A 25,576-nucleotide genomic window follows, 5' to 3' on the forward strand; every position below is an offset into this window, starting at 1 on the left:
CCTACTATGGAGTTTCTACAATCTGCGAACGCTCGTCCCTGCCTAAACCTGTACAACCTGTACCATCTGCATTACTTGCCATATTGAGGTGCCTAATTTACAGCTTGCCAGGAGGTGAATAAGCGCAGAAGTGGCATTGCGGGATAGATGGCAGTTGGATTACCAGGGAGCCAATTGAAGCAGGGCAGAAAAAGACTTCAATAATGGCTGCCTCACACAGAAAGGACCAGGAGTTAGTACAGGGAGTGCTGGGTAGTGTCCCATAGGAGCGGAAGCTGCCTTGTCTTGCGGCCTGCACAGTGGTGATCTTCCACCTCTATTTCCTCATCATTCAGCTACCAGTGTGGTCACCTCTTGTTAGCTAAATGTTTCAGAACTGAACAAACTGAGACACTGCTGGCAGCCTTGGCAACACTGATGGCTTGGTGACACCTCAGCCTTCCACCCATAGCCAAATTAGGCAGAAAGCAACAATCACTGGAAAGCACCCAGATTTACTGTGGCAGATTGTTACTTCTCATTATATATCACAGCACACAGCTATCCACTGCCACTCCCCCCACTTGTGACGCAAATAGGGGTCGGGAAAGATCAGAGGTTCTACACCTAATCCTAGTTGGTGAAGTCAGAATGCACCAACTCCACTTGGAAAGTGCCCACCTAGAGTCAGCCAGAAATTTCACCAACAACTTTTCAACTACTGAAAGATGCAAGTGCTGCAATCTTTTCATCTACATCTCAAGGCTATCCATGCCCTTGAGACTCATAGTTATCACTTACCCAACTCCTCACTCAGCTACAACTCAACAATGCCCAAACATTTCAGTCCTCAAGACCGTGATCAGCTGCTCCCCAGATCTGTCCGAGGAAAAAACAGTTGGAATAGAAGAAGGCAATCAAGTTTAGGGAGTAATCATTTAGGGGGCAGCTCCCTAATGCTGGAAGGCCACCGGGGAAAGGAAGTTTCAAGCCCCACAGATGTCCCGGGTATGGTAAGTACGCAGGGGAGGTCTAGAGACATAGTGAAAAACCGAAAAGGCCCAGGAATCCCTAGACAGGATATGAATCCCAAATCCGTAGTTGTTTGGAGGAAAATTAGCTTAAGGCTCTGGACCTATCCAGCCTTTGAAACAAGGTAAGCACGGGTTGTAAGCATTTGTTCCTCCTTTTCCAAATTGTTCTACTTCAATCCCATCAATGGGTACATTTTCCTCAAGTATTACAATACCAGATGTTAGATGTGAGCAAATTTCTTTTTATTAAGATTCATTCAAGATTGTATTCTTTAGTGCTTATTTATCATTAATCCGCTCGACAGGTGATGCAAACAACATAGGACTGAACAGCCGAAACGTGTTTCGCCCTGTTTGGCAAATGAAGGTCTAGAGACATGCTACAACAAGGGAACTCACAAACAGGATCCTTCGAGCCAAGCCGACAGCAGCCTTAAGGGGATGAACAAAGTTTAAACGAGAAAGCCACCCCCAAAATAATATTAGTCCAATAGAGGCCTCAGGAGTAGTTTGGGCTTCCTCTTCCTCCTGCATTCTTGAAAAAGAAGGTAGTGCCACAATGAACCTGAGCCATGGAGAAATTAAAAAGGTGACCCCCAGTAAGGCACCTGGTGGGGGCAGAATAGCCTTTCACTAGGTGGAGAAACCTTGTGGCAAAAATTCACTCTTCAAGAAATACTAACAGAGCTCTCATACCTCACACAACAGGAATGGGATGAGATTCTGGCAGTATATGCAAATGATACAAACTCCCTATCAACATCTGAGAATGAGCAGGAGCAAACATAAAAAAAGAACATCTACAACATGGCGGCATCTGTCCGTCTCTACTGAGAACTTTCCAACTTACTGTAGATGCAATGAAATACCATTCAGTCAAAATTGATATACAGATTAACCTGCTAAACACCTTGGTTGTATATGTAGCAAGTATTGAGGGAAAATTGTAGATTTAAACAAACTAATCAAATGGAGAAAAGTGGACATATCAGCCCTAAGGCCCGGATGCTCATTCTCACCCATCCTTGAGAAACTGTGTACACTGCCTGCAACTCTCAGAGTGCTCTTTAAAGACCTGAACGGTGACATTATACCTCAAACATCAGCTATCTCTGCTCCGTCAATCTATTGACCAGTGCCAAGTAGAGACCATCTGGTGGCACTGCTGGCCAAAGTTGGAAACCCAATAGCCCGCGCCCCCTGCCCACTAACTAGCCTCGTTGAAGCAAAACTACCAAAGTCATTTGCAGTGCAGGTCAATGAAAGGGGTGCTGTAATAGAAGGTAGTGTGTTAGCCCTTGAGGACATAAGGAGCAAAATAAAAAAGAGGATTATCTAACTTCATTAGTAGACACACTCCAACAGACAGCGTTTAAAGAACTAGGAGTCAGACCAAAAACTAAGAGGAACAAAAGAAGGAAAGCCAGAAGAGAACAATGGGATTGTCCAAAGAGCCCAGATCAGTGGCTGCAAACACCCTCAGCACCTTGCTCAGTGACCAAAGCTTCCCTTCATATACATCTAGAGTTGGGTCAGTCCCTGAAACGTGAGACAGCACTAAGAGCATGAAGCAAAACAGGGTTGGACAGTAAACCAATGACTAGGCCATTGATTGTTATCGATCACTCAGAGGGTGATGGACCTGGGGAAGCAAACAAAGTAGGAAGCAATGAACTACCACAAGCGGGAGCTACCAGAGTAACGGGTCCAGCACATCCCATGTCTACCCAGAGTGTAAATCAATGGGGAGTATTGACATTCTGAACCGCAGAAACATCCTAAACTACTACAACAAATCCCAGCGTTCACTGGATCCACTTCAATCAACATCGAATCCATACAATTCGTTAACCCGGCTCCCGATCACCAAAACCACACAACTAAGGTTACCTGGAATTCTGCGGAAATGGGCTAGAAAATACAATCTGAAACACATCAGTTAAAAGGATGGGGAATACTTTTGGGCACCCCCAAAAAACAAGGGTGTCCTCACCAGATGGATAAGGATATTGCAGGTACCAGACAGAACTCTGGCACACAGCAGAAACCATATTCAGTACTTAAAAATGCAGAAAGTCCAAGAGCGGGGAGAGTCTATTCAGAGAATTACAGTCTAATTGCGCTTATTGACAGCGAGGCAAAGTATTATGTTGGCGTATTATTATAGCAACTAATGGTCTGGACAACCACAAATGTTGTAATCCTGATCAATGAGACAGGCTTCACAAAACAAGCTGACCTCAACTAACATTACGGCATGGTTGCTGCTAATTGACTCCTGCAAGGCCTACCATCTCACTCTACTCCTTTGTTACATAGACTACAAAGCTGTATTTGATTGTGTTGATCGCAACAGGCTGTGGCGCAATTATGTGACTGGAACATCCCACCACTATTCATATGAGCCATCGAAAACCTGCACACCAACACCTAAGTTAGAATAAATTGGGAAATGGAACCAACCTGTCTGGGGCAACACCCACAATGCAGGGACCCAAACAGGAGTGTGTCCTGGTACCTTCACTTTTAGACCTGTTTCTTGCTGATCTTCCCTTGCCCTAAATAAGATTAATTCTCATGCTCCAAAAATCGGCCCAATACAGGTTTCAAACCTTCTATATGTCGATGACCTTGTACCAATAAGTAGGACCAAGGTTGGTCTGCAGAGTTTTGCTGAACACAACCCTAGACTATTTGAGGAAGAACAAACTGTTGATAAATGTGAAGAAAACGAATGCCATGTCCAATATGAGAAAATATGGGTCTTTCAAAAGACCAATGGTTCCTTGATGCCACAGGACTCGTGACAGTCAGGAAGCACACATACTTGGGCCTACTTTTTGACAGCAACGGAACGTTCCAAAGTCACAAAGAGTAAATAAAAAGAAAAGGGATTGTGCTGCCAATGGCGGCTTTTACCATCGGCTTCCACAAATTAAACAATTCTGATTAAAAAAAACAATTTAATGTACAGCATCTCGCTGGAGATAAAAGACAGACTACATTCACCTGCTGCTGAACTGTTCTGTTTTGATCTTTACAGACTGAGCGTAAAGTCCTTTTTGAAGCATTTATGCAGTACCAAAACAGTAAAATAATAAGGCTAAAACACCAACCGATAGAAATCTGAATAAAAAAGAGTTAAATGTAATAGACAGGACAGTACAAACAAATACAAAAGTCCAATAAGTGGAACCAGAAAAATGTTTTTTTTAAAGTTTTAAATAGAAATGCAACCAAACAAAACACAAAGCACCAATGATAGTCTATGAAAGCAATATACCGGGAATTAGGCATGATGTGAGGTTATCTGAGATGGAGGTTTGGTTGGATCCAACAAGTGGATTGGTCCCGGTGTAAGTCTGGAAATCAAAAAGTTCAAGAAGTTTCTAAGTCCCATCGCAGTAAGAGACTTTATCACTTTTTGAGAAGAAAAGTCCTCCTTGAGCAGACCACCACCGAAATTGTAGCTGCTGAGTGGAACAGAAGGTGGGGTACTTGAAGCATGGTCCCACTGGAGTGTTGGACCTTTGGAGATATCATATTGAAATTGTCCTAACACAGAATGGGACTTTAAAATTATTTTCGGAGGTCCTGGGAGTCTTCATAGAGATAAAGCTGAAAGTCAATCCAATCATGTGGAACTGCTGGTTATACTTTTCCCCACAATTCACTGTGAAGCTCTAGAGCTTTGTAGCAAAAGTTTATGCACTTTCTTCAGGTGGCCAAACAACTACAGAAGTATACTTTTAAGGCCCGTACAATTTCAGGACTGGCTCAGGCTGCTAGGCACAGGCCAACAGCAAAGTGAAGCTCAGCTCCACTTGGCACTGTTCAGCTGTACACTTTAGAGAAAATACATCTTGTAGCTTGTGGTGTTCCTGTAACCACACTGGAGGTCAGCCAACTGACTCATAGAGTTCACATATTTGCCCTGGGTACAAGGGAGAGCAGGTACACTCCTTCAGGGCTCCTCTCAAGTCACAGAGAGCACGTCCATCTCTCTTGTGGTCGTCAGCAGGTCCAGAAAGCCTTCTGAGGAGGGTTCTTGGGTTTGTCACGTTTATGCCTGGCACCAGCAAGTGGGTAGAGATGTCTCCGGGGCATTCCTTAACCAATTAGGCAAAAGTTACTGGGGTTAACTCTACCCTCTTTTTCAGTGGTTCTGTAAACAGACTCAAAATGCCATGCATCAGGACATTTTCAAGATGTTGAAGGTCTTTGGCCACACTAAGCTTGGTCCCCTGAACATTGTGGGTGTGCACTATGGTAATCCCTACCGTCCTTCCACATCTAGGGCCCTGAAGCACCCAAATATGCACTCTTCAAGAAATACTAACAGAGTTCTCATACCTCACAAAACAGGTATGGGATGAGATTCTGGCAGCATATGCAAATGATAAAAACTCCCTATCAACATCTGAGAATGAGCAGGACCAAACAAAAAAAAAGACGATCTACAACATGGCCGCATCTGTCCGTCTCTATTGAGAACTTTCCAACTTACTGTAGATGCAATGAAATACCATTCAGTCAAAATGGATATACAGATTAACCTGCTAAACACCTTGGTTGTATATGTAGCAAGTATTGAGGGAAAATTGTAGATTTAAACAAACTAATCAAATGGAGAAAAGTGGACATATCAGCCCTAAGGCCCAGATGCACATTCTGACCCATCCTTGAGAAACTGTGTACACTGCCTGCAACTCTCAGAGTGCTCTTTAAAGACCTGAACGGTGACATTATACCTCAAACATCAGCTATCTCTGCTCCGTCAATCTATTCACCAGTGCCAAGTAGAGACCATCTGGTGGCACTGCTGGCCAAAGTTGGAAACCCAATAGCCCGCGCCCCCTGCCCACTAACTAGCCTCGTTGAAGCAAAACTACCAAAGTCATTTGCAGTGCAGGTCAATGAAAGGGGTGCTGTAATAGAAGGCAGTGTGTTAGCCCTTGAGGACATTAGGAGCAAAATAAAAAAGAGGATTATCTAACTTCATTAGTAGACACACTCCAACAGACAGCGTTTAAAGAACTAGGAGTCAGACCAAAAACTAAGAGGAACAAAAGAAGGAAATTTATTTTATTTTATTTTTTACATTTGTATGGCGCGCAGCTACCCAACAAGGGTTTCCCGGCGCCGATGACAGAGTTGAAGCGGTTTAGGAAGGTGGTTAATGACAGGGTGGATTATTTCTGGAAGAGCCAGGTCTTTAGGTGTTTTCTGAAGATGATATAACTGTCTTCTTTGCGGATATGGAGAGGGAGTTTGTTCCAGAGTGTGGGCCCCAGGACAGAGAAAGATCAGAAGAGAACAATGGGATTGTCCAGAGAGCCCAGATCAGTGGCTGCAAACACCCTCAGCACCTTGCTCAGGGACCAAAGCTTCCCTTCATATATATCTAGAGTTGGGTCAGTCCCTGAAAAGTGACAGCACTAAAAGCATGAAGCAAAACAGGGTTGGACAGTAAACCAATGACTGGGCCATTGATTGTTATCGATCACTCAGAGGGTGATGGACCTGGTGAAGCAACCAAAGTAGGAAGCAATGAACTACCACAAGCGGGACCTGCCGGAGTAACGGGTCCAGCACATCCCATGTCTACCCAGAGTGTAAATCAGTGGGAAGTATTGACATTCTCAACCGCAGAAACATCCTAAACTACTACAACAAATCCCAGCGTTCACTGGATCCACTTCAATCAACATCGAATCCATACAATTCGTTAACCCGGCTCCCGATCACCAAAACCACACAACTAAGGTTACCTGGAATTCTGCCGAAATGGGCTAGAAAATACAATCTGAAACACATCAGTTCAAAGGATGGGGAATACTTTTGGGCACCCCCAAAAAACAAGGGTGTCCTCACCAGATGGATAAGGATATTGCAGGTACCAGACAGAACTCTGGCACACAGCAGAAACCATATTCAGTACTTAAAAATGCACAAAGTCCAAGAGCAGGGAGAGTCTATTCAGAGAATTACAGTCTAATTGCGCTTATTAACAGCGAGGCAAAGTATTATGTTGGTGTATTATTATAGCACCTAATGGTCTGGACAACCACAAATGTCGTAATCCTGATCAATGAGACAGGCTTCATAAAACAAGCTGACCTCAACTAACATTACGGCATGGTTGCTGCTAATTGACTCCTGCAAGGCCTACCATCTCACTCTACTCCTTTGTTACATACACTACAAAGCTGTATTTGATTGTGTTGATCGCAACAGGCTGTGGCGCAATTATGTGACTGGAACATCCCACCACTATTCATATGAGCCATCGAAAACCTGCACACCAACACCTAAGTTAGAATAAATTGGGAAATGGAACCAACCTGTCTGGGGCAACACCCACAATGCAGGGACCCAAACAGGGGTGTGTCCTGGTACCTTCACTTTTAGACCTGTTTCTTGCTGATCTTCCCTTCCTTGCCCTAAATAAGATTAATTCTCATGCTCCAAAAATCGGCCCAATACAGGTTTCAAATCTTCTATATGCCGATGACCTTGTACCAATAAGTAGGACCAAGGTTGGTCTGCAGAGTTTGCTGAACACAACCCTAGACTATTTGGGGAAGAACAAACTGTTGATACATGTGAAGAAAACGAATGCCATGTCCAATGGTTCCTTGATGCCACAGGACTCTTGACAGTCAGGGAGTACACATACTTGGGCCTACTTTTTGACAGCAACGGAACGTTCCAAAGTCACAAAGAGTAAATAAAAAGAAAAGGGATTGTGCTGCCAATGGCGGCTTTTACCATTGGCTTCCACAAATTAAACAATTCTGATAAAAAAAAAACAATTTAAAGTACAGCATCTTGCTGGAGATAAAAGACAGACTAATGCCAAAAAATGTCTTAGTTCGTCGATTTCTATATTTGGTCTAGAAGGAGCCGGGGGCACCTCTTCAAGTCAGAAAAGTGTTAAATTATATAGCAAAAAAACTATCACTTCTGAAGGATAAAGCCACTCTAGCCAAAAGAAAACACTTGGATGATCCTGACCAGCTACATGACCCTGAAGCTGCAACAATATCTTCAACAGTGTACTCAAAGCGAAATACTTGAAATATCGACTGGTCCTCCTGCCATCAATTCTGCATGTGACTCTATGATAAGAAAGGGCGGTACAGGCTGCTGCAGGCTGTGTGGCTACTTGAAGAAGGATATAGTCCATGTCATGTGGCTCTGTAAAGCGACGATTCTCCTCCTCCATTGAGCCCTGCTTCACACAATCTGAAACCAACTGGGTCTATGCTCGTGCAGACAAGCAGTAATTAACTGCCTTAGCTTTGCAGATTCACAGCTAATATGCCGGACCAATAAATACCTACAGGGGGTGGAAAGCAAACTAATGAAAGTTGCTGGCCACATTGTTAAAATCTTTCTAACCTAGTGAACAGCTTTGAATTGCTTCAAGCATGACCCTGAAGGCTCAACTATTCAGGAACTATGTCTAAAGTAATTTACTCTAACTGGCAGCTTTGAATTTTAACTGGCACTTCTTATGCACACTAACACTTGACTTCAACGCTCAGTTGACTCCAAGCACAGATCGCTTTGTGGGCTCAATAGTTCTTGAAAGTTGTCCATAAACAGTCATTCCATCCGGCTGCTACGACCTGCACTACACACTTTCATTGGCCTTCTTTCCGATATTGGAGAACCTCTCTTGAAGGTACGCCTGAAGTTGACATATGGCTGTGTTGCAGCGGCTGCCGCTGGCCGCATTGCGCTGTGGGGACCTCGCTAACAGACTTTTCCTGGAGGCATTCTTTATCGTGTCCCTCCTCCCGAGCATGCCTGACTCTAAAATGGCGTCCGGCAGCGCGGTGCAACTGACGATTAGCACTGTCCTCAGATCGTCTTGATTCCAGCTCTCACCGTTTCCAGGCGCTGCAAATTGTTCCTGCCTCTCCAGCTTGCCGCACTCCTCCAGATGGGGCTCTGGAGCTGGTGACATCGCTGGCCTGCCCTGCAGGATGACACTGGATCACCCCCCCTCCCGCCGCCCGGCCTGGCTGAACGTGTTGACTCCAGTCCTGGGGTATCACCACAAGCCAGAGGTGGATTCTGGCCTTCCAGTCCAACACAAGGATGTCAGCTTAACGACTCACACCTGGTTTGCTGGACATTTACTGGATGACCTGCCCTTTTGACGTCATCAGAGAGGCCAACTGCTCGGACCCACGAGCAACTAGCGGATGGCGTGTGCATTGGAAGGCTCAAAGAGATACGCAGTCCGGTGCAAAAAAAAATGGGAGGCTCAGGTGCTGCGAGACTGTGGGGATTGCACCTGGAAGCTGCCGACTGGAGGTGGAGTTCTTGATGGGACACTGGCATCATTGTAAGAGCACGGAGGTCGGGTGATGTGCAGGCTGAAAGGCGCGATGTACTGCGTGACTTGCGCCCTTCCCCCTATGCAATATTGATACCCTGGTACTGTGCTGACCGCGAGTGGTGTATATGTGCTGACTGGAGCTCTACTGATGGACCTGGGGCATACGAATGGTGGGGCCCCCTGCATACTTTTGTATGATGCCCGGTGGAGCTACCTCGCTTACTATGGGGGAGATTGACTCTGGGCTCCCTCCTTTGACTATCACCTACCCAGCCGGACTTCGGACTAACACTCCCGCGTCTCTCCTGACCTTACCTACCCCCTCTCCCTTCCCACAACCCTCCCCCTCTCCGTTCCTACTCTCTCCAGTTTTTGTCCTCTGCCATCACATGCCCTTGCCCTTTGTCCCCACCCTGTTTTTCTGTGAACCTCTTCCCTCGCCACTTGAGACTGAACTATTTTGTCTGATGCCCAATGGAGCTACCTGGTTTAGCTATAGGGGAGATGGACCCTGGATTCCCTCCTTGGTCATCACCGACCCAGTCAGTCTTTAGACAGTCTTCCTTTCATCTCTACGGTTGTCTCTTCCCTTATCCTCACTCTCTCTCCTCCCCTACCCCCCACTAATTTCTCTCTCCTTTCTCTCCTCCCCTAATGTATTGCCGACTGTTTGATTTAATGTTTACTTGCTATTCTTTTTCTGGTATATTGTTGAACCACATTGCTGCGCGTCCTTTCTTCTCTCCTCTATTTATGTCTCTCCTTCCCTCCTCTCTCAATGTATTGAGACTAAACTATTTTGTCTGATGCCCGATGGAGCTACTTGGTTTAGCTATAGAGGAGATGGGCCGTGGATTCCCTCCTTGGTCGTCACCTACCCAGTCCGTCTTTAGGCAGACTTCTTTTCGTTTCGTCTCTCCTTATTGTCTCTTCTTTAGCTCCTATCCCCTCTCCCCTGAATCTCCCCCCTTGCCTGCTACTCTGCCTACCCCCTGGCCTTTGTGCCCTTTGACTAAGCACTCCTCCTCCCTTTGTTGGGAAAAGATCCAATATATATACTCTGGAGTCTCAGTGAACCCGCTGAGTGAGCACACTGCGCCAAGGGAGCCTCTCACACTTGAGGTATGGTATGGCACCCCTTGCCAAAGCACTCCCTCTCCCCTTTTTGGGGAAGGATCCAGTGTGTAGGCCTTGGAGTCTCGGAGACCCCTCTGAGAGAATCCACTGCGTAAAGGGAGCCTCTCGCACCAAAGATAGGGAAGTGATACCACTTCCCCTGGGATCACAGCTTACGGACTTTGGACGTTGCCTTGACTCGTCTACCGGTTTGTGTCCCCGTCACCCTTCCCCTCCTCTTCCCATCCTGTGTCTCTCTCCCTCCCCTCCTCTTTCCCGCCTTCATTATCTGTCTACTTCCCCCGCTCCAACCCCCCTCCTCTGAATCTCTCACCTTGCCTGCTGTTCCCCTTTCGTATTTGTGCTTATTGTTTATCCCTACCTTACAAGTAACTATGTTGCCATGCTCTAAGAACTGTGTAACCTTTGTAACGATGTAACCTGTTACTATGATCTGATGCTCATGTAAAGCGCTCTGATACCTCCGGGTCTAGCTAGCTCTATGTAAAACTTTTTTAAATAAAATAAAATAAAAAAATACCTTTAAGCACCGGTCACTTATCTGACACCCCAGTCTACATTTTGGTTGAGAATTAAAAGCACAATGCAATAGTCCTGTAAACACCCGAAGGGCACAAAGGGGGATATGTCCTCCACTTCTGAAAGACATGGCTGCACCATATTTACAAGAATGTGGTGCAGCCTTGCGTTTCCCCCTGAGATGGCGCAAGCACTCCTGCACCATCATGCAAGGGTGTCTGCGTGCAGGGGAGGATTGTTTATGTGTAGGAATGTGTCCCTTCCTGCACATGAACAATCCTAAATTGCCATTTTGTCACTTTCTTGTGTGCTGCTTCATTTCCTATGGTTTTTCTTTGTTTGCCATAAGTTGGCAGGGTATGCTCAGACGTGAGTCCCTTGCTCACTTTGCCACTGGATTCAAGCAAGCCGGGCTGAAGACGGCTGAAATGCCAGAAACCGGTCCTCGGTAGCTTGTTTCCGGTCCAGGGAAAGCATGGCTTGGCAGTTCGGGCTGGACTGTTCCCATGAGGCACAGGGTCAGACTGATTTGCATATGGCCATGTCTGAACTGGGGTGGCAGAGTGGGCTAAAGAACGGTGATGGATTAAACCCAGATCAGTTGACTGGGGGTGAGTGCTTGTATTGTCATCGCTCCATCCATCATTTCCTTTGGTTTTTCTTTGTTCGCAATAAGTTGGCAGGGTATGCTCAGACTTGAGTCCCTTGCTCACTTTGCCACTGTATTCAAACAAGCCGGGCTGAAGACGGCTGAAATGCCAGAAACCGGTCCCCGGTAGCTTGTTTCCGGTCCAGGGAAGGCATGGCTTGGCAGTTCGGGCTCGACTGTTCCCATGAGGCACAGGGTCAGACTGATTTGCATATGGCCATGTCTAAACTGGGGTGGCAGAGTGGGCTAAAGAACGGTGATGGATTAAACCCAGATCAGTTGACTGGGGGTGAGTGCTTGTATTGTCAACGCTTCGTCCATCATTTCCTTTGGTTTTGCTGCTTCATGCAGCACACATGAAAGTGACAAAATGGATTTTTTTCTTTTTGATTGTTTATGTACAGGAAGGGGGACTTTCCAGTACATAACCAATACATGGCATTTTGCTTTTTTCCATGTGTGCTGCACGGATCACTGACATAATATCGACAACCAAAATATAGAATGGACTTAATATCGACGCCAAAATATTGATGTACAAAATATTGTCTCCTTATCTACAAACAGGTAAGTGCAAAAATATCAAAGACAAAATATCATTGGTTAAAATATAGTTTGTAAAAATATCGAATTTGTAAAATATGTTAAAAGTAACATTAACTTAATTAAATAATCAATATAACTAAGTAAAACATACTTAAAATTATTTTAAAACAGTAAAAAGTACTAAATAATATATGTAATCTCTTAAAAAAAATTACATCACTGTTGGATAGTGGGAGGGTAAAATTTACTATTCCCACTCCAGCATGTGGAACAGTAGGGAAAGCGTTGGATAGCGGGTGGGTAAAATGTACTATTCCCACTCCAGCGAGTGGAACTGTAGGGAAAGCGTTGGATAGCGGGAGGGTAAAATGGACTATTCCCATTCCAGCGAGTGGAACAGTAGGGAAAACGTTGGATAGCGGGAGGGTAAAAGGTACTATTTCCACTCCAGCGAGTGGAACAGTAGGGAAAGCGTTGGATAGCAGGAGGGTAAAATTTACTATTCCCACTACAGCAAGTGGAAAAATAGGGAAAACGTTGGATAGCGGGAGGTTAAAATTTACTATTCCCACTCCAGCGAGTGGAACAGTTGGGAAAGCGTTGGATAGCGGGAGGGTAAAATTTACTATTGAACATAAATGTCGTGCTTCCAACCTGAATTAGATGCATCCCCGTAGGCACACCTGTGTTCCTTAATGGAAATAGGACTCAAATCTGTTTATCCTGTTTCAAAAACGTTCTTTATTCATATATTCTTTTCCTTCAAATTATTTCCATTACATTTTAAATCAAAGTGTTCTTCATACATTATATTCTTTGACATGGCCTTTTTTTAAGCTCCTATGCATTTCGGGCTGAAAGCCCTTCTTCAGGGAGCATCACTGCAAAGAAGTTCATAGCACATATTTTTGCACACAATATATATGTATGATCAAAGGTTTGGTGGGTACATCCATATAGCATTATAATGCGTGATATAACTGTGGTTCTGAAATGCTGTGTTTAGTGAAGTTAAAACCATTGTGCATCAGTTCAACGTTTTTAACCTATGTGCGCCCCATAGCCCCCCATAGCCCAAGTGCATAACGTGTGTACCATAAGTACAGATAAGTGTCTCAAACATTCTAGTCCGTGTCTGATTTTTTTTCTGAAAGTAACAAATATGATATTAATGCCTTTTTTCACGCAAAGCGTATGTGCAATAAAAATTCTAACCGCATGGTACACACGTTATGCACGTGGGCTATGGGGCGCACGTGTTGAAGAAGGGCTTTCAGCCCGAAATGCATAGGAGCTTAAAGAAAGGCCATGTCAAAGAATATCAATCAATCAATCAATCATAACACTTGTATAGCGCGCTACTCACCCGGGAGGGTCTCAAGGCGCTTGGGGGAAGGGGTCCGCTACTGCCCGAACAGCCAGGTCTTGAGTTATCTCCTGAAGGTGAGATGGTCCTGGGTCAGTCGAAGGTGGATGGGGAGGGAGTTCCATGTTTTGGCCGCCAGGTAGGAGAAGGATCTGCCTCTGGCGGTGGCTCTTCGGATGCGTGGAACGGCGGCGAGGGCGTGGTTGGTCGATCGTAGCTGGCGGGTGGGAGTGTAGAAGGTCAGGCGGTCGTTGAGGTACTTGGGGCCCAGGTCGTGGAGGGACTTGTGTGCGTGGGTGAGGAACCTGAACGTGATCCTCTTGTTGACGGGGAGCCAGTGCAGGTCCCTCAGGTGGCCGGAGAAGTGGCAGCGTCGGGGGATGTCCAGGATGAGTCGGGCAGAGGCGTTCTGGATGCGTTGGAGTCTTCTCTGTAGCTTGGCTGTGGTTCCGGCGTAGAGGGTGTTTGCGTAGTCCAGTCGGCTGGTGACGAGTGCCTGGGTGACCGTCTTCCTGGTTTCGGTCGGGATCCATCGGAAGATCTTGCGGAGCATGCGAAGGGTGTGAAAGCATGATGAGGAGACGGCGTTGACTTGTCTGGTCATCGAGAGGGAGGAGTCCAGGATGAAGTCCAGGTTGCGTGCATGGTCTGTTGGCTTGGGAGCGGTGCCCAGGGCGGGGGGCCACCAAGAGTCGTCCCAGGTGGAGGGCGATGGTCCCAGGATGAGGACTTCCGTCTTGTCTAAGTTCAGTTTTAGGTGGCTGGTCTTCATCCACTCGGCGACGTCTTTCATCCCTTCGCGTAGGCTGGTTCTGGCGGTGTTGGGGTCCCTGGTGAGGGAGAGGATCAGCTGGGTGTCGTCGGCGTAGGAGATGATGTTGAGGTTGTGTTGGCGTGCGATGGCTGCAAGAGGTCTCATGTAGATGTTGAAGAGGGTGGGGCTGAGTGATGATCCTTGTGGTACGCCGCAGATGACTTCGGTGGCCTCGGATCGAAACGGGGGGAGGCGAACTCTCTGTGTTCTTCCGGCGAGGAACGAGATGATCCACTCCAGTGCCTTCTCTTGGATGCCGATGTTGCTGAGGCGTTGAACTAGGGTGCGGTGGCAGACAGTGTCGAACGCTGCAGAGAGGTCCAGGAGGATGACTGCCGCTGTTTCCCCGTTGTCGAGCAGGGCTCGGATGTCGTCGGTGGCTGCGATCAGGGCGGTCTCGGTGCTGTGGTTGGCTCTGAAACCGGACTGCGAGGGGTCGAGGGATCCGTTCATCTCGAGGAAGGCGGCCAGCTGTCTGTTGACGATCTTCTCAATTACTTTGGCAGGAAAAGGGAGGAGCGAGATGGGACGGAAGTTCTTGAGGTCGGTGGGGTCCGCTGTTGGTTTCTTCAGTGGGGCGCTGAGCTTGGCATGCTTCCAGCTCTCCGGGAAGGTGGCGGTGTTGAAGGAGGTGTTGATGATGTTCCGGAGTTGGAGTGCGATGGTGGAGTCGGCCTTGTTGAAGACGTGGTGGGGGCACGGGTCGGTCGGAGATCCGGAGTGGATGGTGTTCATCGTGCGGGCGGTGTCTTCGGTGGTCACTGTGGTCCAGGTGCGGAGGGTGGTGGTGGGGGGCGTTGGTTCGACGGTTGGGTGCGTGGGTGGTGTGCCGAAGCTGTTGTGGATGTCGGCGATCTTGCGGTGGAAGAACGAGGCGAGAGAGTCGCAGAGATCTTGTGAAGGAGTGATGTCGTTGTTGGCGGTGCTGGGGTTGGAGAACTCCTTGACGATGCTGAAGAGTTCCTTGCTGTCGTGGGCGTTGTTGTCCAGTCGATCCTTTAGTGATTTCTTCTTGGTGGTGCGGATAAGCTGTTGGTGCTTTCGGGTGGCTTGCTTGAGGGCGGTCATGTTTTCTGTGGTCTGGTCGAGGAGCCAGGCTTTCTCGAGGGTGCGCCAGTTCTTCTTGGAGTCCTTGAGTTCATCGGTGAACCAGGAGGCCTTCTTGCTTCTGGGCCTGTTGTGAGGGTTCTTCAGTGGAGCGAGGTCGTCGGCGCAGGCGGTCAGCCACTGTGTGAAGTTGCGGGCTGCTTCGTTGGGGTCCGTTGTGCTGGCGGGTGGGCTCTGGCTGAGGGAGGTGGTGAGCTGGTCGGCGGTGATCTTGCTCCAACTCCTGTGAGGTACCTGTTGCGGGTGGTGGTGGGTCGTTGTTCTTTTGAAGCTGAAGTGGACGCAGCTGTGGCCGGTCCAGTGGAGTCCGGTGGCGTGGCTGAAGGTGATGTACTTGCTGGAAGAGAAGACGGGATCAAGCGTTTGGCCAGCGTAGTGGGTGGGGGTGTTGACCAGTTGCTTGAGTCCGAGGTTGGCGAGGTTTTCCAGCAGAGTGGCGGTGTTGCGGTCCTTGTTGTTCTCCAGGTGGAAGTTGAGGTCCCCTAGGAGGATGTAGTCGGCGGAGGGGAGGGCGTGCGGGCTGATGAAGTCGGCGATGTCTTCGCTGAATTGTGTGCGTGATCCCGAGGGTCTGTAGACGAGGTTGCCTCTGAGGGTCGTCTTTGGGTCGATGTGTATCTGGAAGTGGAGGTGTTCCGCGGTGGCGAGGGTGTCGTTGGCGTCGGTCGTGATGCGGATGGTGTTCTTGTGGACGATGGCGATGCCTCCTCTGGTCTGGTTGATGCGGTCCCTCCTGATGATCTTGTACCCGTCCGGGATGGCGATGGCGATGTCGGGGGCTGAGGAGACGATCATCCAGGTTTCCGTGAGGAAGGCGATGTCTGGTGATGTTGTGTCGAGGAGGTTCCAGAGTTCCACGGCGTGTCTGTGGACGGAGCGGGTGTTGAGCAGGATGCACTTCAGGTGGTTGCTGCTGGAGTTTGGCTTGGCGGGTGCGGTGCAGGTTCGGAGACAGGTGAACTTGCAGCTTTTGCAGGTGAAGGGTCCGTGGGTGCGTTTCGGGTCGCTCGGCAGCAGGCGGGGTTCCGGCCAGCATTGAGAGCGTTGAGGGCGGCGGCGTCGTAGGTCTGTCGGGTCGTCTTGCAACGGCAAGGGCCAGGGGTCCTGGCCCTGGGCGCGGTCCAGGCGGGTTGACGGGCGCAGACGGGCTTGCCTTTGGCGCGCCTTCGGCGCACAACCGGCGAGCCCGCTGCGCGTCAACGCTGCGCGTATGCATGGGCGTCATAAGAAGGAGCCGGGAGGGAGGAGCAGCTGGGTGGCGGGAGCGGGGCGGCGAATGGGCGGGGGGGCGGGGCCGCAGGGAGGCAGCAGCGGGAAGGGAGGGCAGAGGGCGGCTCAGCGGCGGCTGGGTCGCCCTGTGGAAAAAACGCAAAGAGAATAAAAAACTAGTGAATAAAACGAAGGCAGCAAAGGGCAAAGAGAATAAAGAAACGAGTAAATAAAACAAGGCAGCAAAGGGCAAAGAGAATAAAAAAACGAGTAAATAAAACGAGGCAGCAAAGGGCAGAGAGAATAAAAAACGAGTGAGAAAAACGAGGCAGCAAAGGGTAGAGAGAATAAAAAAACGAGTGAATAAAAAACGAAGGCAGCAAAGGGCACCAAGGGGCACAGCTGATGGAGGCAGTAGCAGGGGTGTGTGGGGGCGACCTCGCCTGGTTACAGGCTCAGCGGTCGCTCCCTGCACCCCTGCGCTGTCCCCTTAAGAAGGAGCTGGGAGGGAGGAGCAGCTGGGTGGCGGGAGCGGGGCGGCGAATGGGCAGGGGGGGCGGGGCCGCAGGGAGGCAGCGGCGGGAAGGGAGGGCAGAGGGCGGCTCAGCGGCGGCTGGGTCGCCCTGAGGAAAAAACGCAAAGAGAATAAAAAACGAGTGAATAAAACGAAGGCAGCAAAGGGCAAAGAGAATAAAGAAACGAGTAAATAAAACAAGGCAGCAAAGGGCAAAGAGAATAAAAAAACGAGTAAATAAAACGAGGCAGCAAAGGGCAGAGAGAATAAAAAAAAGAGTAAATAAAACGAGGCAACAAAGGGCAGAGAGAATAAAAAACGAGTGAGAAAAACGAGGCAGCAAAGGGCAGAGAGAATAAAAAAACGAGTGAATAGAAAACGAAGGCAGCAAAGGGCACCAAGGGGCACAGCTGATGGAGGCAGTAGCAGGGGTGTGTGGGGGCGACCTCGCCTGGTTACAGGCTCAGCGGTCGCTATAATGTATGAAGAACGGAATACAAACAAATCAAGAGTGGTTTCACTTTGATTGAGACTTTTCAATTGGATGTAGCTTGGTTCCAGTGGCATAGTAACTAGAGGATCCACGCCTTGGCATATTCTTAGCAGCTTAGGGCATTACATCAAACACACAAAAGGTGAGGGGAGGCATGCTTGAAATAAATGGAGACATTGCAATCACTCATGGTAGCATTCCAACTCATCGTTCTTATGCCTACCATGCCACCTCAGTTTGCACTCGCTCATGTACAAATCAGTTTTGACCGTGATCTAATAGGATAGTCCAGCTCAAACTGTCAGACCAGGTCCACTTTGAAACAGAACACAAGCAACCCAAGAATGGTTTTGCCATGATTGTGACTCTTAAATCCGGTGTAGCTTGCTTTCAGTGTCACAGTTTACATGGAACACTTGCCTGGGCATAACCTTAGCCTCTAAGGGCTTTACATTGGACAAAATGTGATGGTAGAAATGCTTGCAAGAAGTCTAACCACTGACAATCATTGAGGATAGTATTCCAACCCCTCATTCTTTTGCCCACCATGCCACCTCAGTTTGGAACCTGCTACATACAAATGAGTCTTTGCCCTGCTCTAATAATGAACAAGCCAGATGTTGACCTGAGATTTTGCAGTGTATACACTTTAATCACCGAGCCTGTTTTAAATTTGGTATAAATCTTAACATTTATTTGGTGTCTAAACTTATGTATATATGTTGTTAATGTTTTCGTAATATTTTTGTTTGTAATATTTGTGATGTCGATATTTTAGCTCATTTCATTATTTTTGGTATAAATGATTTTTTGGTTTGTAAAATGTGGTACTCCATGTTACAATGTTTGCCATTAGCGTTTACTCAATATTTTGTATTTTACAAATGATATGTGTAGAAAGTTAGTTTAAAAAAAATGTAGGTATGTGCTAGACTTGATATCCTTGACAAGGTTCTCCCCTAACTTTTTTCCTTCAATTCTTATGTTTTGCTAACTTAGTTTTTGCTGGCTTTAGGACTCTGTGCACTTTATCACTGCTAACTAGTGCTAACAGGCTTGTGCTCTCTCCTTAAACATGGCAGGAATGGCTTACATCCAATTTGCACATTTACTTTACCTGTAAGTCTCTAGTAACGTGGTACTCGCAGGCCTACACCTTCCTTTTTAATACATATAAGTAACCCCTGGGGCTTGGCCCTGAATGGCACAGAGGGAAGGGTACAGTGTATTTAAAAAGTAGGACATGTACTTTTTAAGTTTTACATGTCCTGATAGTGAAAAATTCCTAAAGTTATTTTTCTCTCTACTGCAAGACCAACCTCTCCCATAGGATAACATCAGAGGTTGCCTTATTGTAAGCAATAAGCTGTAACATCCAATTGGGAGTAGGAAGACGATTCTAATTTGATGTCTTAAGAATTGTAATTAAATCCCTCTTTAATGGCAAAGCCAGATTTGTAATCACTGTTCTGAAAATGGCACTTTTATTTTAGATGAACAGTTTATACACACTCATGTAGGAGTGTATCAGATAGTGCACACCCTATCCAGAACATTACGCTCTAGTTCATATCTTCTATTTCTGAATTAGGTGGCAGGTTGGAACCACTTCAGGGAGTGCACACCAACTTAAAATATTACTGTATACAGGTAATTTTGAGTACCAGTTTAATTTGAGTGCGCTCAAGCTGTGGTTAGTTTTTTTGTTTTTTTTGTTTACTTTTAGAAAGTTGGCATTTTCTTGTCCTAACCTTTTGGTGCCTGCACCCTGATCCCGGGTCACATGACTACCTGCAGCTGGCAGTTGGTCATTGTGCATTGTTCGCAGACCGTAAAACAAAGGGAATATAGCTGTTGTCAGGATCTGTCTTTCTGAGTTTACGAGGGGGAGGAACTGTCACGTACCACACTTGTACATCACAAAGACCTGCACGAGCACTCTCACAAAGGATTTGCCACTAGTCTATAGTGACCCCAGCCAATCTGGGGCCAGAACAAGGAACAAGTGGATGCCTGACACCTTGGAGGCAAAGGTGTTGGAAACCTCTAGAGGCTACCGCTACTTCAAATTGGACGCAAGATATAAATGTTGGATCTCAGACTACAACTCTTGAGTGCACTTCTGGACCAGTGGACTAGGCCATGATGAAGGACTGCTGTGCTTCTGAAAGGAATGCCACTCTGATAGCCTGCTGCTCTGAAGGACTGCTGCCCTGCTGTGCTGGACTGCTGCCTGCTGCCCTCTTGTCTCGTGCATGGGTGAGAAGGACTGTTGTAGCCAAGACCCCAGAGTGACTCCAAGGGCAAGTTGGCTGGCCTCCTGACTAGAGCCTCAGGGACAGAAGACTCCAACAACCTTGAACCCAGCACCTGGACTTTGCAATTGATCAGTCCTACCCTGCCAAGTGGTACTACCCCTGTCCTAGACCGTTGCAAGTGAATCTGAAGGTGTTTTGCCAGCCCATCTGTGGTTTCAGCAGAACCGATGCATCTCCTTTGCTGCGCGATGCAACCCCAAGCAGAACCGACGCATTGCCTCTACTGGGTGGATTTCTCTGGTGCAAGGTCTTTGCAACGCCATCTGCAGCCTGCCAGGAACTGACGCTGTGCAATGCATTCTCGAAATAGGCATTGGCATAACAAGCCCCTCATGGGCAGCATCAGCGATGATGATGAAGGACCTCGCATCGACTCTTTGCAGCGCCTAGGAATCACCGCTGTGTGACACATCCACGACCTGGGACTCCGTAATGCTCTGCAACCAGAATTTAAGGTAGTTTTGTTTAGCTGGTCTAACTGAAACCTTGTAGCTGGCCTGGGCTCTATTGTAATCAGCCTGAACTTGTGACTTTGTCCTGGACTAGCGCAACCAAATAGTCACTGTTGGCATTGTGTGCTTTTTGGGATATTTTCACTTAAATCTTCAAAAACGCATATCTCTGGTTCTACAGCGTGGATTTTTTTCATTTTTGTCTTGATTGTCTATTAAAATTTACTCTGTTATTCTAAAGTGGTGTGAGATTTTTCTTGTGTTGTGTTTTTAATGTATTACTGCGTGAAATCCTGTATAAATGCTTACACATTGCCTCTTAGTTAAGCCTGACTGCTCTGTGCCAAGCTACGAGAGAGTTGAGCAAAGGTTAATTTAGGTTTTGCTTGCAACTTCACCTTAACAAGGATTGTGGTTCTTGCTTGCGTAGGTTCTCACCGCCTCCCCCCTCAACCTGTAATCTTATTTCTTGGAGCAAGGATGTTTTTGTGGTTGATATAGATATATGCTACCAAACCCAAAAAACGACCAGCTACAAGGCATCAGAAGGCCTCCCTAGAGTTGAAATTCTGCCACTTTTTTCCTTCCTGGATCCCCCATGCCTGACATGGCCTTAGCAGGGATCCAAACCACCACATGCAGCAAGAGATTTTCAGCATGTTAGGAACATGAGGCAAAAGTGTTGGAAAGTGAAAATAAAATAGGTAGACCATTCTTTTTGACAGAGATTAACAGTATGAAATGATGTACATTTGGAGAATGCCTGCAAGGACTAGATAGTACTGGAGAAGGGACTTCTAGGTCGGGATCAGATGGAAAATCAATAAAAAAGATCAGAAGGAGCAGGTGCAGCACTTCCAGGTTAGCAGGCAGAGTCAGCAAAGTCAAGTTGCCTCACAATTTCATTAGTTGAAGGGCTTCGCTCAGCAGTTAGTACTTACACCATCTGACATGTTCCTATATGTTTATTGCTTTTCCCTTCTCTCTCACTCTCTCCTATTTTTCTTCAAAAACCTTGGGTTTTTGCCACCTGAAGGAATTGTTTCATATTTCATGATAATTACTCCGGGTTGGCATTCTGCACCCCTGTCAGCCACTTGTGCTCCTGTGACTGGGACTCACTGTTGGCCGCCTACTGCCCTTTCTCCAGAGCATCAGGTAAGTAAACAGAGGGAGCTCCCAAAAGTTTAGCATCATGCTTGAAGTAAAAAAAGAAAACATATCTTTCATATCTGTTAATAAATATTTCTGAACAGCTCACGTACGCGAGATGCCTAAGACAAATACACACAGTGAGAGGAATTAAGACCGAGCTCGTGCGTGTTTTGGTGTTTCTCTTTCTCATTTACTCTCTTGACCCACATTTTCCCCGGGAGTGACTTTGGCACGCACTATTACTCTCTCTCCTGCGTCCGCTCTCCCTACACATACGAGACTGAAATATTATGTCTGCAGCCTGTTTCACGACAATGGATGACATTTACTCATTAAGATTATTCTTCATCGAAATAGTAGGTGGGTCACCAATAGTTCCTGATAGCTCCCCTGATGTTACCTCTGGGGTCAGTGAAATGTAAGTTACCTGCTTCCACTGGTTGACTATTTCCTTTCTGAATTCATCAGGTAGATCAAAATCCCTATTTTGGAAGTTTATTGGTTATTGGATCTCGTTGTCATTATGTTCCCATGAATATTGGTATTCTGTGGTTATCCTTGTGTTAGAGCATAGTTCGGAAAAAAGTATGTTTTGAGTTTGTACATGAAGAGCATGAGTGAAGACGTGTTACTGGTGTCTGCTAAAAGTGTTTCCAGGTGCAGGGTGCCATCACTGCAGCTTTCCTGTTTTATCTGCTCTTGCATCGTCATCAATGTGTGACTAGGAAGCTTTTGTAGTGTAGGACCTATATTCCCAATAGGCTCTGCGCATTGGAATAATATACCCTATAGATATGACATAGGACTGAGGTCAGTATGTCTCTATCGAATATACTAAACTTGATAGTGAGTGCCAGCTAGCTCAGAGGTCACTAGAAACTTTCTTGAATACACACGAAGGGATTCGTTTCTGACAACTGCATAAACATGACAACTTTGTTTCCCCTAAGACCGAAACATTTCTTCAGAGTTGTGGAAACAATAGATAACTATTTTACTCAGTCAATCATGCATTCTTCGTTTCTACAGAATTGCAGAGAAAATAGAGTGACAGGCGTTTCAATAAAAGGGGTTTATTGAATAGCCTTCTTTCTCATGCAAGAGAGGTGAACTGCTATAATTGTTAGACAGAATGCAAAGTATAACGCGTACAGCGTGAACAGTATTATAAAATAATACATTAATAGCATTGTCTGGTGTTAAGACATATAAAAATACATACATAAATACCACAGGCTAAAATACTCAACTGGTGCTTCAAAAATACGCCTACCCCAATGTACCTAACCTAGGTCTAGTACGAGGGAAGAAGTAAGTATGGTCTTTAGGATAAGTTTAGTTTTGCCAAGAGTTGCCAAAGGTTTCTCTAGGTTCTAATCAGCTCCATACCTTAGAATGAGAGAGGTTGGTATCTCTTTCCAAGACTCGAATTCCCAACAAACTGCAAGGGGAGTCAGAAACACTGGAGCTGGATTTCTCGGCAGAGGAGGACAGCTTCTGATCAGTGCGTCAGCTGGACAGTTGGCTTCCTTCGGCACTTGCTGTAGCGAGCTGCGTTGTGCAAGTAGGCAGTCTAATTGCACCGAACCACACTGTACTTTGCTATAGCAAGTGAAGGTACATTTAACCCGTGAGGGTGTTTAGGAATGCCAGCTTTGACATAAAGTCGGGCATATGAACGTCATGGATGAACCCCTAAGGAATAGTTGTTCATGCATAATAATGAGATACTTGGAGAAATCAATATTTAGGCTAGGGGAAGTCCCTTCAGCTTAAGAGTCTGGTTTTCCAAGAAATCGTTGTGACTTAGATGAACGGATGGAAGTACCTATGCCTGTATTTGGGCTGCAAGGGCTACGCCTAAATAAGGACTGGATTTCTATGCCTATATAAGGGCAATGTGAATTGTACCTATAAAAGGGCATGAATTGGGAAAATGCATACGGAATCTAAATCGCCACACAACACTTTCTCCTGGCGTGCGCAGTGGGTGTGACAGTTTTGTTTTACCATGGTGTGAAAGAGTTTGTGTAAGAAGTCCTTGAAGTGGGAGCTGCAGGGTGGCATGATAGAATGTATTTGACAAAATGTAATTCTTCCACTGGGCTAACACCTCCCCAATATTAACTCTGTGGGCTGTGGATGGGACTGTATCTCGCAATTTCAAATATCCATCCACTGTATGTATTAATGCATATATCCAACGACAGTATGCCTTAGTTCAAACATCCAATGGCAATATGCCTTAGTTCAAATAGCCAATGATTGGCAATATGCCTTAATTCAAATAGCCAATGGCAATATGCCTTAATTCAAATAGCCAATGGTAGTATGCTATCCAGTGGCCTTCTGTCTTTTATCAAATATCCACTGGCCATTCAATTTCCTATGTCTGGTGGCTGAGGTGTTTTGTTCCTCAATACGAAACTCTATCAGATTTAACACCTGACTTGTTTGCGAAGTGGGACCTGTAAATTTGGCTTAAGAGATCTCCATTGAGTAGGGAGCGGAAACTGTGGTTCATGGGAGATATGTTGCATCATTTATATCTGGCTGTGGTGTAGGGCCTTTCTATTGTAAGGGTTGCCGGTAGGGTTGTTGGGTTGGTTGTTTCAATACTAATCTCTAATTGGTGCACCGTCTCTCTGTTATGGCTACTGACAGATCTATGATACATTCACTTTTATTCAGGAATTTTGTTGTACAGCGCCTGGCATTTTAAATGGAAACCGAATCGTACAATAAAGTGACTGAGAATAGTTTGCTGTTTGCACAAGTACTGTGTTCCATTTGTAGATATTTCATTTTCATATTATTATAAGCTGACTATTACATTACAGCAGGGGCGTAACACAGGCCCCCCAGCCCCTGCGTTACGGGGGGCCCATGCTCCAGGGGGGTCCTCAGAGGAGCAAGCAATCCTCCTCATTAAATAAAAAGGTGCACGCGTACGGGGGTGCGTGAGTTTGCTTGGAGTTGAACATCACACGAGTCGGAGTGTGGACTCGGCAGGGCCAGGGTGCCATGGAGGAACTACCTGCATTCTTCCACTAGCAGTGCGCCATTGTCCATGTAAACAAACAAAACTATTTATTTCATTCACGAGTAAAGCAACAATCATTGCTAGCAACTCTGGCATAATTAACTGACATAACGGAATGAAAGGAACGGAGGTCCAATCCGAAGCACCTGAGAGAATCCAACAGTGGTCGAAGTGGGGAAAAAAAAGTAGGGGAACTGTGGGTGGAGAATCAGGGGGTGGGAATAACCGAAGATTAGATCAGTGGGCGGGGTGAGGGGTGTGGCTAGAAATAGCAAAACATTCCAATTTTTATTACGTTTAGCATTTCACTGACCAGTTACAGCTTATAACGTTATTTAATTTAAACAATGGATAAACATGTTTATTTTAGGTTTAATTCAGGAAAAAGCAAACACTCATAGAGAATGCAGGTTTATGTAAAGCGTGCAACATATGCAAATCAGTCTTGATCCTGTGCTCAATGGGAGCAGTCCAGCCCAAATTGCCAGTCCAGGTCCTCCCTGGACTGGAAACAAGCATCTTAAGACTGGTTTCGGGCTTTCAGCCCTCATCAGCCAGGATAGCTTGATTCCAGTGGCATGGAGAGCACGAGACCCATGTCTGGGCATACCAATCCCACTTGGGGTGACAAAAGCAAAAAGAACAACTGATGGACAGAATGCAGAATGATGTCATACATTCACCCAAGTATAGAGATCTGGGCCTAAATCCATTGTTTCTTTGCTCACCATGCTATTTTGGACAGTTTGGACCCAGCCACATGCAAATCAGTCTTGATCCTATGCCCAATGGGAACAGTCCAGCCCGAACTGCCAGGCCAGGTCCTCCCTGGACTGGAAACAAGCATAATAGGACCGGTTTCGGGCTTTCAGCCCTCATCAGCCAGGA

The sequence above is a fragment of the Lissotriton helveticus genome, chromosome 1_1 (genome assembly GCF_964261635.1).
Source record: "Lissotriton helveticus chromosome 1_1, aLisHel1.1, whole genome shotgun sequence".
NCBI classification, from domain to species: Eukaryota; Metazoa; Chordata; class Amphibia; order Caudata; family Salamandridae; genus Lissotriton; species Lissotriton helveticus.